The 7,130-nt window shown below is 35.3% G+C and overlaps 1 pseudogene; it reads right to left on the reverse strand.

Annotated features, from left to right (window-relative positions):
- Positions 1–2,355: 2,355 nt before the first annotated feature.
- Positions 2,356–3,002, reverse strand: LOC133245311 (mitochondrial fission factor-like; annotated as a pseudogene).
- Between the last annotated feature and the right edge of the window lie 4,128 nt (positions 3,003–7,130).

Consider the following 7,130-nt stretch of genomic DNA (forward strand, 5'->3'; position numbering starts at 1 on the left):
GGCCATAGAGGGAATATTTAGGTGATTCTGGAAAATACAAAGAAACATGACAAGAATGTCTGCAATTGACAATGTGCCCAATGAAGGAAAAAAGCTTAAAACAGTGAACTCTGGAGGCAAGCTGGGCTCTTGGAGGTCAAGTTCAGTTTCTAAGACATGAGACAAGAAAACATAGCATAGAGGAAAACAAACTGGATTGGAATTCAAGCTGGGGTTTCAGTCCCAGCTCTAAACCAAATAGTTTATGTTCTTGGACCACATATCAGTATTTCTGAGTCTCCAGAGTGTGATGTATTACATTGAGGCACTAAATTACATGATTACTAAGCCACCATTCAATGCTAAATACACTATAACTATAGCAACTATTTTTGTAAAATAGAGAAGAAAGAGTTGGTGAAAGAAGGTGAGGCAGGATAAATCCATTTGGAAAAGAGTTAAAATTCTCTCTATAATCTTCTTTATAAGACAGTAAAGAAGCACTGGAGCTTTGAGTCCACACCAAGTAATAATTGTAATCACCACAATAAACACTGCTAAAAATTGGTAGAATTGACTACATTACAGAACCTCCCTCCTGCCATATATAAAATTGAGGTAATAATATCAATTTAAAGTGTTCTGTGAGAATTAAATGAGAAAATAATGTCCAATTGTAGTTTCATGAGAATATTATATCAGCCCTTCTCTCTCCTGCCTACATACATGATCATTTCCCTCTTCTACCATTAGTTGACACATATTTTATTTTTCCCATTAAAACAAAATAAACAATCTGAAAAGGCTCTATTTTATATTATCCCAGCTATAAATATGACCTTATGAAAAAGGTAAAACTATGGAGACAGTAAAAATATCAGTAGTTGCCAAGGGTTAGTGGGATGTTAGTCATTCAATCGTGTCCAACTCTTTGCAATCCCACGGACTGCAGCCTTTGTCCATGGAATTCTCTATGCAAGAATACTGGAGTGGGTTGCCATTTTTTTCCCCCCCCAAGGGATCTTTCTGACCCAGGGATTGAACCTGGTCTCTTGCATTTCAGGCAGATTCTTTAAAAAAAAAATTTATTTTAATTGGAGGATAATTACTTTACAATATTATGATGATTTCTGCCATACATCAGCATGAATCAGCCATGGGTGTATATGTGTTCCCCCATCCCAAACCTCCCTCTTACCTCCCTCCCCACCCTATCCTTCTGGGTTGTCCCAGAGCCCTGGCTTTGAGTGCCTGGCTTCATACATCAAACTTGCACTGGTCATCTATTTTACATATATACATCTTTCAGTGCTATTCTCTCAAATCATCCCACCCTCACCTTCACCAACAGAGTCCAAAAGTCTGTTCTTTACATTGATGTCTCTTGCTGCCCTGCACGTAGGATCATCATTACCATCTTTACCATCTGAGCCACAGCTATAAATAGACAAAGCACAGAACACTTTCAGGGCAGTGGATGTATTCTGTATGGTACTATAATGGTGGAGGCATGTCGTTATACATTTGTCCAAACCCATAGAATGTATAGCACCAGGAGTGAATCCTAATATAAACAATGGACTTGGCTGATAATGATGTATCAGTGTTGGTTCACTGATTGTAATAAATGTACCTCTCTTGTGGGCGATGTTGATAGTGAGGGACATAGATAGTGGGGTATGTGGAGAGTGGAGGATGTTGAGAATTGGGGAGGCTGTGCATGTGTGTAGGCTGGGGAAGATATGGGAAATTTCATTAACTTTCACTCAGTTTTGCTGTGAACTTAAAATTGCTCTAAAAATAAAGTTTATAAAAACAAGAACAAACAAAACCCGACTGATTAACAGTCTTGACAATCTCTTCCCCTTTGATGGATATACAACTCACCTAACATTTTTATTTCTAGCCCAACTTTCTTTTCTATATCTTTACTGAGATAATTTTTTTGTTCCTATTTGCACCAAAATTCCTTACACAGTTGTCTATACTTATTGCTTCCAAATAGTCTTCTCAATTTCTCTTTAAACCAACCCCTAATGGAGGGATTTTCTTTCTTCTTGAAATTATTTTTTCTAAAAGTCATCAATAGTATTTATGTTTCTAAATCTAATGACTTAAGTTTCTATGGTTGCTGACCTAGCAGCAGCATTTAGTACAGTTCTTCATTCTCTTCTTAAAACATTTTATTCTGTGGCTTCCTGGACACCACATTTTCATTGTCTTCCCCTTATCATTTTTGGTTGACTATCCTCAGGCTCTTTGCTGATTCTCCCCACCCGCACCTTTTTTTTTTTTTTTGGTTTGTTTGCAAATTCTTTACATTTCCAGCTGTTGAAACAGTATTTCTGAGGATTGAGGTTATCTCTAGTGGCAAAATTAGAGCCAGCTATTAAGCAGCAAGAATGCCACAGTAAATGAATACATAATCGGTTCTCTTTTAGCACCTTCTGTGTTCTCTTACAGAAGTTGTAGATGTCTATTTAGTTTATCTGTTGTCTTAAGGAAGCTGCAGTTACAACAATTATGTCATCTGAAGTTGTTTCAATCCTTCTATCCATATTTGAAATGCAATATGTGGAGTAAGTTCTGATAAGCTGTTTTGGCCAACAGCATTTTCATTCTTAGAGCAGCACTTCATTTTTATCCCATGCTTTGTATGGAATTTTTTTTTTTTTTTGAGGGGTTGGAAAAGATCTTTCTAAATCCAGAAAATCTAGTGATCTTTCAGTTAGCATCAACAAACAAGGTGGTGTTTTTAGTGCCAGAGGTTTAAAGGAAGAGACTGTATAAGGTCAAGGTGTGCTAGTCCTGAAAACGCAATCTCTTCATTAGTTCCTGCTACAATGGTTCTCGATGCTATCTGGCACCTGCAACATCACGCTAGTGTTTGAAACTCCTTAGCATCATTGTTCCAGGTCAGCATTTGGTGGCATTTAATTTTTCCACAAACCTGGTTTGCTCACTAAGACTTTTGGTGTATTCCATTTTATACTGAATTTGATTAATTTCTGCCATCTCAGCTGCAAAGGGAGAAGGGAATGCTTCCCCACTCACTAAATGTGGACCAACTACTGCTTGCTTTTAGCATTATCTGCTCCTGTGCTTCATATGAAATCCTTTAAACTTGCCTCCATAAGCATGTGCTGGATTTAGAGTTACTTTTGCCCCCTTGGGCCTGGTGGAGGGTCGCCGGCAAGTGCTGCTGCCCACAGGCTCCCACCCACAGGCTCCCAGACACGGGGGTGGGCACTGTCAAGGGCTGTTGGCCGAGCACACAGAGGCCCTCCCTAACTTTGAAAACTGAAGTGCCCTGAGGTTCAGTCCATGTGTGTTTTCCCTTCTCTATTTATATTTACAATATTTTATGTTCTTGGTGATCTCATCTAGCCATATGTTTTAAATTTTTTTTATAGGCTAATGGCTCCTATATTCCTATCCCTTGTCCATTTCCTATTCTTGAGCTTCAGTTATCACAATTATTTCTCATCTCAAAATGTGCCACACTTATAGTTTCCCACATTTCATTTAATGACAAGTCCATTCTTTAAGTGGCTCAAGCTAGAAATACTGAGATCATCTTTAGTTTCATTTTTTTCTCACACTTTATTCAAACCAGTATGAGTCTTTGGATTCCCATTATAAATATACCTCAAACTGATTCTTCCCATCTATGAAGTTACAGCCTATACCAGAAAACATCCCTGAATATAAGAAAAACTAAAAACTTAACCAACACAACACACACACTACTTTTGTAAGCATCAGAGAACTGAAAGTTAGAATCTGAGGAGGAACGAAGATCCCAAAGAAAAAGGAAAAACTGCACTGCATTCTATCCCTTAAGGAATTTGTCAACTTTAATAGAAGAAGCTAAAAATAGTAGTTCAGATTTGCTAGCAATTGCATAGGTCCAGGGAGTAGAAGCAAAAACCTGTTTGCTACTGCTGCTACTGCTAAGTCGCTTCAGTCCTGTCTGACTCTGTGTGACCCCATGGACTGCTGCCTACTGGGCTCCTCTGTCCATGGGATTTTCCAGGCAAGAGTACTGGAGTGGGTTGCCATTGTCTTCTCTGAAACCTGTTTAGGGCTCAGCAATTAGGGGGTATTTTGGAAGAATCAAGTTATTTGAAAGTTCTGGAGGAATTCTAAGAGTTAAGGAAAATTGAAAACAAGTTCTTCAGGATGACTGAAATTCAGTCACAAATTATATCAAACCTTGTTGGATCAGGGTTATCTACTCTTCTATAACTACCTGCCAGGAATTCTTAAAAAAAGAAATTACATCTTTTTTTTTTTTTTTTTAAGGAAGGTAGTATCATCCTGAATCTCTGCAACTTCAAATACGATCTCTGGAATTTAGCCGAAATGTAAGAGACATGCAAAAATAGAAAAGATCCACAAAAGAAACAAACAAAACCAAAAGAAACAAACCAAAAAACAGGAACAAATAGTCAAATCCAACAGAAAAAATTGGAGTTATCATACACAGACTTTAAAATTACTGTAATTAATATGTTGGTGATAATATATGACTAGATGGAGAATATCACCAGAGAATAAAATCTGTTCTGAAATATAAAATTCATATTTTAGAACTGAAAATTACAATATTTACAATAAATGACTTCAAATATAGATTTAACCTTATATTTAGCAAATACAAAATTAGTAAACTGGACTTTCCATGAGTAAAAATTTTCAGTGTAAAACACAGAAAAGAATTACAAGAAACACCTAATGTGTGAGACTTGGGTAAAAGTTGTAATGTATGTATAAGGCAATCTTTGAATGGGGTGAGTGAGAGAAGGGGCAGAAAGAAATATGAGAAAAATAGCTGGGAATTTTCACAACTGGCAGAAAAAAAATTAAACTACAAATTAAGGAAGATCTACAAAAGCAAGAAGGAGATATAAAAGGACCTCTGCACCAAGTTACATCATTAAAACTGCCAAAAACCAGCAACAAACAAAACGTCTAAAACCAGAGAAAAATAAAAACATAACACTGTTAGGCAGAGTGCTAACTTTTCAATCAGAAGGACAGTAACCAAAAGAAAACAGAATGATTTTTTTCAAAGACTTGAAAGAAAATACCTACCAACCCAGATTTTAAGTCTCTGGAAAATATCCTTCAAAATGATAGCTATGTAAAGACTATTGAAAGACTGTTTGGCCTGTGAACTTAAAGAAAAGAAATATCAAAGGGAATTCCTAAAACAAAACCTAAATGATCCGAAAAAAATTTGGCAATGCAGGAAGAGAGACTAAAGGAGAGGAGACGTTTGGGTAAATAAGAAGTAACATTGATTAAAACAAGCACAATGTTTTAAGAGGTTTAAAATATATGCAAAATTAAAATACAGGAATATGATAAGATAACACATAAGAGGGAATGTATGGAATTAAAGATTTCTAAGTCTGGGCAGTGGTAAAATTTTAGGTCTAAAGAAGAAGTGAAAGTTGCTCAGTTGTGTCAAACTCTTTGCGATCCCATGAACTGTAGCCTGCCAGGTTCCTCTGTCCATGGAATTCTCAAGAATACTGGAGTGGGTTGCCAATTCCTTCTCCAGGGGATAGAGGAGACTTTAGTAAATAAATTTGATTTTATAAATTCATTGTTTCTCAAATTTATGTGGTCACAACATTTCTTCCATCATTTAACTTTACTGAAAATACTGTCAGTGGAATGTACTTGAGGAAATACTGATGCTACACTTACCAGGGCTGCTGTAAATCTATAGTCACCAATGCCATTCATGGGAGGGAAAAAATAAATCTCTGAAAAATTATGAAAGATGATGTTCGGGAAAAGCTCTTAGACCAATTTTACAGGCTTGACTTTATGTAGGGTGGGTGAATCTCTATTCTGTATCCCTTCAGCATAGATATCTTTCTGTGTGATATGAATATTGACCTAATTATACATTGCTGTCTATGCTCTCTTAATTTTTTTTTATCCACAAGTGCATGTAATTTATGTTAGGTTTATATAAGTTTGCTGGATCACATGTCTAATTCATTACTCTTTATTATAGAAGGAAATTTAAATAAAGCTTTCAAAATCAATGTAAGATATTTTGAAAAAAAATGTAGGTCTGTTCTTCCATACATTACAGGCCAAATTTTTATCTGGATATAATTTCCTCTTCACCTAATTCAATTTTTGATTATATGGTTCTTTTAGAGTACAATTATACTAATTACAGAGATTATTCTTGAAAATCAGATTATGCTACTTCCACACTGCCTCAAATTAATATCAGTAATATAGCTATAACAATTTACTCAACAAAGTATTAGTAATTCAGTGTAAATTTCATAAGTAAGGACACAGCATACTTCCATTATTTTAATTATCATGTGCTTCAAGAGGATAAGAGAAAATTCTTAATTTTTTAGTTAACTTTTGAAAATTAGGCAATTCAATAAGCTACTTAATACTATTCATAAAAAGCAAAACTAAACAAGTGGGACAAGAGCAAATTAAAAATCTTCTGCATAGCAAATGAAACTATCAACAAAATAAAACAGCAACCTACTAAGTGGGTGAAAATATTGGCAAATCATATATCTAACAAGGGGTTGATATCCAAACTATATAAAGAATTTATACAACTCAATAGCAGAAAAGTAGTCTGATTAAAAATAGGTAGAGGACCTGAGTAAATATTTTTCCATAGAAGACATGTAGATGGCAAACAGGTACATGAAAAGATACTCAATCATCTTTTCATTAATGGCATTAATGAAATCATTAATCATCAGAGAAATGCAGATTAAAACCACAATGAGATACCTTCACACGTTAGGATGGCTGTTATACAAGAAATAACAAGTATTGATAAGGATGTGAAGAAAAGGGAATTCTTTGTGTGTTGTTGGTGTGAATATAATTTGGTATAGCCACTAGGGAAAACAGTATGGAGAATCCTGAAAAAAATAAAAAGATAAAAAATAGAACTACCATATAATCTAACAATTCTACTTCTGGGTATTTATCCAAAGAAAATGAAAACTCTAACTCTTTGCAGCATTATTTACAATAGCCAAGATATGGAAACAGCCTAAGTAAGTGTCCATGGATGAGTGGATGGATAAAGAAGATGTGTTATATACATACAAAGTAATATAGTCAATCGTTAAAAAAGAACA

Source organism: Bos javanicus, chromosome 3 (genome assembly GCF_032452875.1).
Source record: "Bos javanicus breed banteng chromosome 3, ARS-OSU_banteng_1.0, whole genome shotgun sequence".
NCBI lineage: Eukaryota > Metazoa > Chordata > Mammalia > Artiodactyla > Bovidae > Bos > Bos javanicus.